This window comes from Propithecus coquereli, unplaced genomic scaffold (genome assembly GCF_000956105.1).
Source record: "Propithecus coquereli isolate 6110/MARCELLA unplaced genomic scaffold, Pcoq_1.0 Scaffold153, whole genome shotgun sequence".
Taxonomy (NCBI): Eukaryota; Metazoa; Chordata; class Mammalia; order Primates; family Indriidae; genus Propithecus; species Propithecus coquereli.
This window is the reverse complement of record NW_012139747.1, coordinates 5,708,882-5,721,800: the sequence shown is the minus strand read 5'-3', so window position 1 is coordinate 5,721,800 and position 12,919 is coordinate 5,708,882.

Below are 12,919 nucleotides of genomic sequence, written 5' to 3'. Positions count from 1 at the left end.
AAAAATGTACATGTCAAAAGTGCACAGTTTGCTCGGTTTTCAAAACAAAATGAATACCTTCATGTAGCCAGCATCTCGATTAAGGAACAGAGCCGCCCATTCGTGGAAGACCTCTGCATGTCCCCTAGAAAATCATACACTTATCTAATGTAAGTTTAACAAGGTCTAAGATTCAGTATAACCTTTATGCTTCTCTCAAACAAAACAAGATATTACTTTAGGATGTTTTACCTCCAATCACTACCTCCTGATTTCTATACTATTGTCAGCAAGGATTTTAATTCAGCTTTACTTTTTAACTTCAAACATTTACTATGACATACTTATTTTCTTTGTTTGCCATTCCTTCTTGCATCTTAGATTTTTCCAGGCACCATTTTTTTTTCTTTGTGAAATTTCTGTAGTTAGAGTCTATTGGCAAAAAAGTCTCTATTTTGTTTGCCTGAAAATGTCTTTATTTAACCTTTTCTTTTTTTCCCCCAAATTTATCTTTTCTAGCTGTATAATTCTATGCTGACTTACTTTTCTCTTAGCACATTGATATTTTATTTGCCTTCTGTTGTCATTGATACAGCAGCTGTCTTTATAATTCCCGTATCTTTGTCTTTTTTCTGGCTATTTTTAAGATTTTTAAAAAATATGTGGTATTGTGTAGTTTTACTAGGATATATCTACATATGAGTTTCTTTTTATCTCTTTTGATTGGAGTCAATATGCTTTCTGCCTTTCCACATGTGAGGATGAATGTAACTCTTTCAGCAAATAGTTCTGGAAATTTCTCAGCTGTTATTTCTTCAGGTAATTCAGAAGCATTACCACTGCTTCTGATTTTTTCCTGGAACCTTGATTACACATGTTGGAGGTTTTCACCCTATTCTCTCTCACACTGTCTCTCTGTGCTGCATTCTTCTGCACATCTCTTGGCCCATTTTTCAGATCTATTTTCCCATTTGTGAACTCTCATTTCGCTGCGTCTAATCTGCTGGTCCCCCCACCCATTGAGTCTCTACTTTAATTATAGACAGTTTTCTTCAGAAGTTCTGTTTGGTTCTTTTCTAAAAATACCTGATCAACTTTGAGTGTCTTTTATTCCTTCATCATATTTCCAACTCTTTTGTATCTGTCCCTGTATTAAACCTACGTATCTTATATTCTGTGTCTGTTTAATTCCAATATCTGCAGTTATTGCCAGTCTGGTCATCTTATTTGTTATTTTTCCTGACTGTAACTCCTGGCACCTTGCTTCCCCTGTTTGATGATGTTTGATTGTGAGCTCATTTTTCTGAGAACTTTGTCTCTGGAAATGCTTTGGAGTTTTGAGTCAAGATGATAATCCTCCAGAAAGGATTTGCCATTGTTTATGCCAGTTGTTTAGGTTACTACCAACCTAGGAACACTTTAATTTATAGTCAGGGTTTGGATTATTTCAGGAGACACAGGTTAAGTAAATTCTGTTCCCAACTTGGTGATGATGGTTATAGTCAAAGATGTTTAAGGAAGTTTCTTTAAAAAATTATTATTATCATTAATGTACCTCCATTGCCAAGATCTGAGTGGACCACCATCCTCTTTCCCCTTGGAAGGGTGTTTTCCTTGTCTACAGCTAAGAGCATTGCCTTAGAGCATCCAGCCTTATGCTGGATGTTTCTTTAGGACTCCGCTCAGTTTGGACCCACATTTTGTCTCCTGTTCCCTATCAAAAATTCAGGATTTAGAGCACCTGAGATCAGAGATACACAGAGAAAATGCTAGTTCTGGCATTGCTTGCTTCTTCAAATTTGTCTTTTTTGTTATTTCTACTCTTCAAGGAATTCCCTTATTTTTTCACCAGCCAGCTTATCTATGAATTGTACAAAAAAATCTGCTTTTTAAAAAAATCCAGTATTGGGTGGTGGTACATGTATTATTAACTAGGATTTCTCCTGATATTTTATTATATCATATTACTGGAAGTGAAATTCTTACTATCTCATTTATCTCTGATGCATTTATAACTATATGTATGATCTGGCAGATTCCCTCTTTGTGCAACTGGAAGTATAATCCACCTGGGGAACTCTGGGAGACTGTGCAGAACATGCCTAAGTTATCACAGTTGAAGAATGAGAAAACCGAGATCATTGGGGACCAACTGCCTGTTCATCATTGGTTGAGGGCTGCTTCTGGAGATCTCTGGCACTTTTGGCTTGCCCTGTACACAGGCAAGAAGAATCACTTGGGTAGAGAATCACTGGCATTTGCTTTTAGTATGTAGAAGTGAGTGCTGAGAGGTTGTGGAGGGAATCCTAATAGTATCTGCCACAGGAATATCAGGTGGCACAAAGAACAATACAAAACTTTATCTTGGAGAACTGGGACTTTAAGTTTCTTGCCTTCAGCAATTCATGGACACACAGAAGAAGAAAAATATGTATTTTCAATTAAACAGAATAGACTTCAAGATTGCTAAAGCTCTGAAAAGCTGGCTAAGCCATCTAATGGTATGATCTGTTTTTCTCATACTTACAGCAGAAGGTATGAACGTGTGGAAGACATCAAATTCTGTGCCACAGGAAGGATGATTTAGAGGGAGAAGACAAAGCCACAATAACAGGAGAAGGACAGCGACAGCCCTGGTGCCCTGACTCGTGGCCATCCTTGTGCACAGCAGAGCTGATAGTCACTGGCTGCATCCTGTCAGACTCTTTCTTGTAATAGGAGATTTATTGCTTTACCCTTTAAAGGTCGGAGCCAGCTTGGAAAACATCTGTGTGTGGCAAAAAGAGGCACTAGGAAAAATGATTTGCTTATGCCAGCATATAACAAGGCTCTAAGTCCAGGTGTTCTTGTCTCAGTTGCTCAGCCACTATTTGTAGGAGAACTTCTTTGCCCAAATCACTGGTGTCCAGTCATGAGTAGCAATTGTGAAGATTATGACAATAATCTTCCCTTTATTTTCAGCCTCCTTGTTTGATTGTGGGCTAATTTAGGGCTCATGTCAAACGGTTTGTTTATAAAAGGCCAAACACAAGTGTTGATCTGGAGAATCGAAGTCCTATCCTAACATAGAAGTTACTGTTTTCTATAGCCTTTATTAAACACTATTGAATTTTCTCAATCTCCTTGATGAGGAGAGCAGCCATCCACAGGGGAAAGAAAAGAAAAGAAAGATAACAAAGAAAAAGCAAACTTGTATGAACAACAAAAGTGATGTGAGTAGCACAGCCTGGGGGCTGCTGGTCATTGGTTGTTTGCCAGAACTTGAACTCAAGTTGCTACCTGTTCAAGGATATCAGTTTCCATGGTACCCAAGATTCTAAATGACACATGAGTCTCTTGTGCAATCTTGAGATATTTAATGCTTTTCTCATCTTCCTTAAATGGCAACACACTGTATACATCACCCTGTTTTTTGGCTTTTCCCACTTAAGATTAGTTCTTGGAACTTGCCCCACATCAGTACTCAAAAGGCCACATTCTTTGTAGCTACAGGGTTTTGCATTCTATGGATAAGCCAATGATTCCCTATTTATGGACATTTAAGGTATTTCCGATCTTTCTCACAGCAAAGTGACTATAATCAACGATAAGTTAGGGCATACTTTAAAGTAGCTAAAAGAGTAGAATTGGAATGTTCCTAACACAAAGAAATGTTAAATGCTGGAGGTGATGGATACCAAATTGCCCTAATTTGATTAATTCACATTGTATACCTGTATCAAAACATTGCATGTGCCCTATAACAATATACAACTCTTATGTACCCATAATAATTAAAAATAAAAAAAATTTAAAAATACACTATGATGCGCTCATTAATCTCAAGCTCATATCATTTTGCACTTGGGAAGATAAACATGAATGATATTTCCTAGCATTAGAAAGATACTGTTCAATTGAAAGATATATGCACTTATAATTTTAATAGATTTTGCCCAATTTCTCTTCACAGGGGCTGTACTGATTTCCCTTCCCACCTGCAACACACGAGAGTGCTCTTTTCCCCCCATGCTACGTGCTCTCCAATGGAGTGTGCTGTCAGACTTGTCTAACTTTTTCAATTTAATAAGAGAAAAATGGTAATTGCAATTTCAATATATATTTCTCTTATCATAAACAACACTGAGAAACTTTCCTGCTGTCTAAAAGCTGTGGGTTTGACTTCTTTTCCTTAGGCCATGACTGAGATGGTTTGTCTCTTTTTGGATTCTAGGACTGATTAGAGTTGTATCTGGAGAAAATTGAGGGTGACCTTTGAGGCATAAGACATTCATGGTAGGCCCAATTTGAGAGTCAAGTTTATCGAGTCCATGTGTGTAAAAGCTACTGTGATGGGAGATAAACCGTGTCAGTAAGATGATACTGCAAATGCACGTTTAATTACACAAAACACATATTTACAATACAACGCTAAGGGAAAAAAGCAGATCAAACTATAGTACAGTGCGATCTCTCTCTTTAAAAAATACAGAAAGGAGATTGGAAGGATATATATTAATATATATATGAAAAATTAATTGCGGTTATTTTTGGATGGCAGGGCTATATGATATTTTACTATAATTTGTGCTCCTCTATATTTTTGAATTATTGCCAATTACTAATTGATACTCTAAAGAATTAAAAATAATATTATATTTTAAGAATACATTGTGCTTCGTTGGCAGATAGTCATAAAAAATACACAAAATGATGAGAGGAGTATGAGACCAGGAGTCAGGAAATCCAATTTTTAATCCCACCTCTGCAGTTAACGTGCTCTGAGACATTGGGCTTATAGTTTAATTTTTCTGGGCTCCAGTTTCATCATTTGTAAAATAGGGAAATTGGGCCTGTTTATTGTTTTAAATCCTTACAGTTCTAAAATTGTATCTTATACATTAAAACAAGACACATAAACTAAAGCCGATTAAGTCCTTTTATAGACAGATGTTTATACTTTGAATAGTTGCATTTCATAAAATCAAGGCGATTCCGCCTGTGTCTGTCGTCTCGTATGTAAATGTATTGTCTCTGAACTGCATTGGTGTGCCATGCAGAGCAGAAAAGTCTTCACACAGAGTAATTATCTTTTCAAGGCTTATTGAAAGAAGTTACCTTGGTAACAAGGAATCAAACCCACCCACTTCATCTTAGGGGTCAGAACAAGGTTCTCCATGTAATCATCATTTCTGTTCTCCAGGTACAAACCGTGAAGAAACCTCAGTGAGAATATTCAAATATTAGTAACAAGGAGTTTTGCACTCAAAGACACAGTGCTTTGAATTGTTCCAGTCTAGGCTTGTTGTCCCAGTAGAAATACCCAGAGCATGCTTTTTCATTTTCTGGAGTTCCCTAGTTTGCATGATAAATGATTTTGTTCCCTCCAGCTCCTTAGCACTTTGGACAGCTCTCATTCAAGCATGCAGGTAGAAAGACCCAAGGGCACTCATGTTTCTTCCTTGGCTTCTAGGTATCAGCCTCACTGAACAAGAACTACGAATATTAACAACTAGGGTATGTTTCCAGGAATCTCACACCTGCAAGAGGCAGCAGAGATTATGTAACAGCTCTCTGTGATTTTGTAGATGAAGGAGCTGTGAAGCTGGACCAAAGCTTCCGAGCCCAGCACTTCCATCCAGGGAAATTCCAGCCCTGAGAGCTCACTGCTCTGTGAGCCCTGCCTCCCTCCACACAGTCGGCAAGGGTTAGCTTTGAAATCCCTGCAGAACTGTACAGAACCTCTCCTTTCTTTCTCTTTTAAACCAGGAGCACACAGTGTTCACCATATAACCTCCTACTCACTTCACGGAATTGACAAGGGGAAGCGGGTGCCAGTGAGCCGAGGTACAAAACGGAAAAGTGATTCGAGCGAGGGTGAAGTCTGGGACAAGACTGCTCTGGGAACCTTCCTGTCCTCCTTTTAGGTTCTTTGTCTGTAAGATCCTGAAGGCTCAAGGCCAGAGCTGGCGACACCTGTCTGGAGAGACCCAGCTGCAGGCTCCCACCTGCACCAGGGTGGCCCTGATGAAGCAGTCAAGAGAATGTTATCAGTGAAACACTCACAGGCTGTTGTTGAAGAGCTTTTAATCAGCAGTGGAGGGATCCCCTCTCAGGCTTGGTGAAAACAAAGCCAGGAGAAGCAGGTTGTATTCAAAGCACTGAGTAGGTATCAAAGGCAGCATAAATTCAGCCAACTGGAAATTCACTTTAAATAAAAACACAATTTTATACCACCAGTGAGCTTACCTTGGAAACACAGCCTCCCTCTTCCCCCGCAACAGGGCTCATTTTTATTTCCTCCACTAAAGGGAATTGCAGAAACTACTGTTTCAGTGCCTGTGAATAACACAAATACAATAAATCAATGCAGCTCTCCTTGGTTATCCCTCACTTTGGAGGGGGCCTTGGGGAGGTTCTCTCCCAGCCTGATCATCTCCCAAGAGTTCTGCCAACATCCCTCAGAAGGCAGCTGCCAGCTCAGACTCCTGCTAACTGGCTGTCTTGGAGTATCTGAGCTGGAGGCGATCAGCAGAGATCCTGGTTCAGCCCCCTCATTTTATAAATGCAGAAACAGAGATTCAGAAAATTTACGAGACCCACTGAAGTGACATTATTTGCTGTTTCATCATTTTATGGCTGGTGAGGGCCTTCTGCTGAAGAAGGGTTGAGATGAGAGATGAATATCAGATCGATTGAGTCAGCAAGTAATTAGGGAGCACCCGTAATATACCCAGCACTCACTCCAGAGGTAAGGACAGGCTGCAGGAGACTGGCCTTCTGGGCTCCCGCCACAGCGCCATCTGCACTTACAATGATGTCACCTCCAAAACCCTTTCTTCTCACCAGTTCTATTCAGCCAATGTGACTGTGACCCACCCTCTTCTCCCATCCTGTATTCTGGCACTTCCCTCTGGGCTGTCACACCCCAACAGTGCTATCCAGTCTTCCTGCCTCCAACAGTGTCCCATGGATTTATCATCCACCCCTGCCGCCCCTGGGAGCTTTCTGAAAACCTCATGGGATTGTATCTCTCCCCTGACTGAAGCCCTGTGATACCTATTTAAATCCAGGCTCTTGCTCAGCATATGGATTTCTCCTTGAGGTGGACTTGGCCTGCCTGTCCTTCCTTATCTTCTAGAGTTGAGCCGTAATGAACTAATCATAGTTCCCCACTATGTGGCTCCAGTTCCAGCCCCTGTGACTTTTTATTGCTGTTGCTTTGGCTGGGAATCCCGTTCCCTGAATCTAGCTGGTGAACTTCTACTTTATTTCACAGAGAGATGTCTCATCTCCCGTGAAGCCTTGGTCCAGAAGTCAAGGTCAGGGAAGGCCAAGAGGCCAAATTTGGGATGGGAAGCGAACTTGGCCAGAGGGTGAGGCGCATGGTGGAAGATGATGGGCAATGGTTTTGGCTATCTTCTGGCCACTTACTTTGATGAGTGAAATGCTCATTGAATCACCCACGGCTCCTCTTTTGTTCTCCTTTCTCATGGTATGTAGGCATTCATCCTGAGCCACTTCAGGTATTAGATTTTTAAAGAGCAATAACTCTGTGAGTGTGAGTGTGAGTGTGTGTGTGTGTGTGTGTGTGTGTGTGTACGAGTGCTCCAAGTTCCACAGCTTACGAGGACCCAGATCCATCGACCAGCGGGAGATCCCTTGAGATGCCTTGGCTTCAAGAACACTGTGCAACCGTGTTTCTCACGGGCTTTCTTTGACAGTGTTTATCATCAGGCTCTTTACAAGACTGTGTTCCCCACTCTCCTGGGTACTACTTACAGTGAGCAGAGCAGAAAGGTAATTATAGTAAGTTCATATACTCGAATGAAGAAAAGGAATATTTCACTCATTGATATGGGTTTCTGGCTCCCAGTTCTCTTCAGGGAAAGCTCAGTGATACCACGGGTTAAGTCATTTCAAGAAATGTGAGGCTTCCATATCATGAGCAGAGCTGAGCCGTTTCAGTAATTACCTTTTGCAGTCACTGAGGGCTCTGGGAGGGAAGACATACCTCACCAGCAACCTGCAGTTATGAAATAGATCAGCATGTGTGTAAATTAAATGCTAACTGGATCTTGTCATTATCAGAGCTGGCTTCCTCCTGGTGTTCTCATTTCACAGTAAAGCATACAATTTAGCAAACAGCAGTCTCCCCCTAATTCTCCTTCTGGGAGGTTTGAGTGAAAGGGGTTCTCCGCCAGAGGACATTCTAGCAAGATTGAATGTGCCCATAGAAGTCCAGGACTAGAGGTACATGCTGACTCCAGAGCTCACACCTTCCTAACTCGGAGGTTTCTTCTTAGTGATTCCGAATAGAAAGGATGCTTTTACTTGACCATTTGATGATGCAAAAGCTTTAGGAAACTTTAGATCATCTCCTTAAACTCTGGTAGGGCTTGGCTTCAGGAAGAAAGTGACAGCAGCCAACAAGGTACTATGAGAAAGGCTGTTTTCTCAGGCCCGTTTCCCTAAGAAGCAGAACCTGAGATAAGAATTTATGTGCAAGTATTTTATGAAAGAATTGATCCTCGAAGGACCCAGTAAGGGAGTGAAGAAAGTCCTAACTTGAACCCAAATTGAAGTAATGGCACTGGGCTTTCCTACTCCTGCACCATCTGTTAGTCAGTCAACAGCCAAGGGCTACCCTGGGGGAAGATAAATTCCAAAGAACATCCAGCTCTCTGTGCTGGCTGCCTATCTGCTCCATGTGGGCAGTGTGACTCCAGTAGCCCCAGGGTGTCCTCCGAAAAGAGGCGCAGATTCAGGCCATTGGAAGCCCAGTCCTCAGAAGCCAAGGGAAGGGCTCTCTGTACTGGTAAAAGTGGATCCAAGGAGTATGCTACACTTGCCATCTGTGATGGTTAATTTCATATTTCAATTTAACTGGACCATACAACCCAAATATTTGGTCAAACAGTAGTCTGGTGTTTCTGTGAGGGTGTTTTTGAGGAGATTAACATTTAAATTGATAGATTGAGTAAAACAGATTGTCCTCCCTAATGTGGGTGGGCCTCATGCAATCAGTTGAAGACCTGAATAGAGCAAAAGGCTGATCCTCTTCCAAGTAAAAGAGAATTATTCCTGCTTTTGGAATTGGACTGAAACATCAGCTACCATGAGTCTTGAGCCTGCTGGTATTCAAATTGGAACTAAACCATCGGCTTTTCTGGGTCTCTAGTTTGCCAACTCACCCTGCAGATCTGGGGATTTGCCTGTGTCCACAATCACATGAACCAATTTCTTATAATAAATGTAAGTGTGTATAATACATATATATGTACATATACATGTATATACATATACATATGAAATGACTTGATCTTCCAACTTGATTCTAAGTGAACATTTTATTCTGAGGATTCAGATGCAATGAGTTTCTTCCATTGTCAAAACCTTCTGTGATTCTTTGGATGCAAACTGCATAGTGTAATGCAAGTACTCTTTAACCAAATGGAAAGTGGGAACAGAACAAGGTAACAAGTGCGGCTGGTGAGGTAGATTTGGTGGTCAAAAAATAAAGAGTTCAATTCATACTGTTAAGTTTAAGATGCCTGTTGGGACGTCTGATGGGAACATCAAGCAGCTGGATGTCAGAGTGGGGAATCCAAAGGACAGGCTTGGGCTACAGACTTGAGGATCAAATCAAAGTATATGATTCAGACTGGAGGGTCAGGGCATGCTTCTCTGGAGAGGTGATATTCATTCATGACTTGAAGTTTGAGCAGGAAATAGTGAGGCCGTGAGCAGGAGAAAGAGCCTTCCTTGCAGAGGAAACAACAGGTGTGAAGTGTGAGTCATTTCTTATTGATGTCAGAGGCAGGGAAGTTCTTAAGTCGTTGATTCCAGATGTATCATTTAACCATTGTCAGAGTGGGCAAAATTTCTCTGAAGCTGAGGAATTTCAGGGGTATTTGTTGCTAAGTGACATCCTCATCTTAAGTTCCTAGTGTTTTTCAGGCAGACTCTATTTTCACCAATAGGCAAAATTCATGATTTTGTTTTGTTTTCTTTTCACTGTGACCAAAACCTTTATTAACATTTTGAACAGGTTCAGCTATTACCGATAATGGTGATTTCTAAACTTAAATTGGGGCAAATGGCTATAGTGCAGAGTAATGCCATCATTGGGCACTGTGAATGAAAAATTGAAGAATTAACAGCTACCCCTCAGATGGAGGCCCAGGTGCAGGGTTGACTCTGGATTCTGTAGCCAGAAAGAGTGCAACCATTTGCCAGCTGCTTACCTGCAAAGGTGAGCCTCCGCAGGTTGGGGGGATGCCTTCGTTAGCCTGGATCTTGGCCTTCACATTTTCAATGGTGTCACTGGGCTCCCCTCCAGGGTTATGATCTTGCTGGTCAGGGTCTTCATGAAAATATGCATACCACCTCTCAGATGGAGCACCAGACAAGAAAAGAAAAGACTTGTATGTCAAAGAGTTTATTGTTTTGTTTTATATGGTGACATGGGGATAGATAGAGGTGTTGTTCACAGGAATAAGGAGGATTCAGAGTTAGGGGCTAGCTGAAGGGACGCTGGGAGAAATAAACGGTAATTCTGAGTATAAAATTTTAAAAGAAATTTAACAGTGGGAGAATTAAAAGGGAGTGAAAACGAGCCAGAAAGGTAAAAAGTAAGGTAAACACCTAGCAAGGGAAGAGCGGTGACACAGAAAGCAAATATTGACTGAGCTGGAGAGAGGATTGGATGCAGAAAGCAAACATCCCCAAGATAAAAGCTGGACAAATCCAAACCCATAAGGAGAAAGACTCCAAATGCCATAAACAGGACGAGCCAGTCCCTGAATTGGAGCCACGGCACACAAGCCCAGCCTGGAGCGGGGAGCATCATGACAAAGTGGCTGCCTGATTGTGTCCCCAGTCCAGGAGCAGTTAGCATGGCGACTGTCTCGCCACAGAGCCCAAGAGCTCATCTGGCCTGCAGAGGAAAGGGGGCTTGTTACATAAGCAGGATGTTCACACCTGGCCCATCGCCGAGGGAGAAGCTAACTCCCCCTGCAAAGCAGAAAAGCCCCCAGGGAGGAAAAGTCCTTGCAGAGCACAGGGCTGTGGCCTTTGCAGATAGGACTGATGAAGAGAGATTCAATCAAGTGTTCTTGCTGCAAATATGCACATTAAGAACTTGGGTTATTTTTATTTGCAGTGCAATGGCAACTAAAGGCCAAAGGAATAATAGCATGTGATTCAAAGGAGAGCTTAACGGAAGGGAGTACACTGAAACAAGTGACTCAAGCTTCCCTCCCCTTTGCCAACAAGATAAAACTAGAGAATCCTGATTCTCTAGTCCATGCAGGAGTCACTCAGTGTTTCCATCTGTTGGTTGGTTTGCTCCTCTCAAAGAAAGATGGCAGCAGGGAGAAGTGGTGTCAGGCCTGCATCTGCTCTGGCCGTGTGGGTTTGGGCAGGTGATTTACTTGCTACAGGGCTTCAGCTTCTCTTTCGAGAAATGAGTAAGGAATATTTATCTCTGAGGTCTTTTCTAGATCTAAAGTAGTTGGATTCCAGAAATCATTTGGTAATGCCACATACCCCAGAGTCCAATTAGGAAAATCAGGAGGTCTGTGATTAGCAGAAGGCACAGAAAGGACTCTCACAGGGAGGGAACACTTTCTCGGTGCCCTTCCCAACACTATCTCCAAAAGACTACTTTTTGCTTTTTTGATTTCTATTTCTGCTGAGACATAGATTGAAAAAAAATTTCTGTGCCTGTGTAACTTTCTTATTTGTCAGTGGCCCAAAGCCAATAAATGGAATAGAAAATAAATAGTAATTTCAATTCTTCGTTCTTTCCTTGATGTCTTGGGAAGTTAAATTAATGAGATGTTCATGGTTTGCTCACAGAGAAGATTTCCAGAGTCTGCTTTCATGTGCATATGCAGAATAATTCCAAAGGCCCCACTCATAAGTAGGTTCAAAGAAAACGAAAATTTTCTGAAACGAAAAACGGTATTGTTTACCATCTTTTGTACTACGTTATCATTTTTTTCCTAGTATTCAGTGCAATGGCGATTAAAGGCACAATAAACTTAAACAAAGCTAATTAAAGGAGGGGGGCATCTTCCATAAGTGCAAGTGTATTATTTCTTCTTTTGTAATTCAGCTTTAAAAATAATCTGGTAAGCTCATGGGATGTTATTCAATTTATAGGATTCCTGTGGTTTTTCTTAAGTGAAACTGTATTCAGGCTTTGATGAATAACAAAACTTTTATTTAAAGAATATTCCTCCTGAGCATATTATGGTTTAATTTGGAAACACATACATAGCTTTTTATAGAAATTATGATTTTCTTACTAAGTTTCTAAAATAGTCTCTGAATAATATCTGCTTTAGCAAACAGAAAAGATCATTATTACAGTTTATTGGTTAAGTTCAGTTTATTGGTTGACATTGAAGACTTATTTATTGACTCAGTTTCACTGAAAAATGACTTCACAGGGCAAATTTGCTACCCCAAATCTGGAGAGAAAAGTGAATGTGGAGGGTCCCAACCGAATATCCGCCTACCTGGAGCAGAAACTGGAAGACATACACTGATTAAACATTAAGGAGCATTCAAAAGATAATGAATTTCTGGAGGCTGAGTATAGACTTGCATGAGAAGGAGAAACACTCAGAAGCCCTTTCATTTTTGTGAGCTTTACCTGGAGGAATTCCACCAGGTTTTCACGGCGAAGAACTGAGATAGATTCTCTGTAGCTCTGGCAAGGGGAGGGAAATAGAAATCATGAGAAACTAGAAGAATTTGAAGCTCCTGTCCCTGTAGCTATAGAAAACATTGAACAAAGCCCACCTGCTCATCAGAGTGGCATACATCTTCACACTCCAGGACTATTTACCTCACTTCCTATTACCTGATACAACCTGTCCATCACCCAACAAAAGATTCCAAGGCATTCCAAGAAGATTGAAAAACACAGTTTGAAAAGATAAAGCAAGCA